Source organism: Monopterus albus, unplaced genomic scaffold (assembly GCF_001952655.1).
Source record: "Monopterus albus unplaced genomic scaffold, M_albus_1.0 scaffold209.1, whole genome shotgun sequence".
Classification (NCBI taxonomy): Eukaryota; Metazoa; Chordata; class Actinopteri; order Synbranchiformes; family Synbranchidae; genus Monopterus; species Monopterus albus.
The window spans coordinates 65,921-66,424 of NW_018128089.1; positions in this window are offsets into that span (position 1 = coordinate 65,921).

Below are 504 nucleotides of genomic sequence, written 5' to 3' on the forward strand. Positions count from 1 at the left end.
GCCCTACAAATAAGCGACTGTTCAACACATTTCAGCAAATGATCAGTTGTTGACAATTTGAACAACTGTCATATGTCCTTTAATCAAAATCTATCCGTTTTGCTTCAGTTAAACTGTCTTAAATGTGCATCCAAACAGGTTATGGATTATGGACATGTTACCATGACAAGTTCTAGAGACTTTTGAAGAACCATCAGATCTGGGATCATGTGAAATTATCAACAAAGTGATCCAGGTAACCTGCTAATCGACATGTGTGGCACTATAGGTTTGGAGGTCTAGTGGCAAGGATGTCATTTGGATCAGTTTGGCTGCGTGTTGAAGTTGCTTGACACCCTCCCGGATCAGGTTCTTCATATATGTTTACAATCTATCAATAATTTTGTCATGCTGATCTTACTGTAAAACTATTATACTACTTTATCCTATGAACACAGTATACCGTATATCGGTATGTCTGTATTTCCTGTAAATCCTGGACATATGACAGTTGTTCAAATTGTC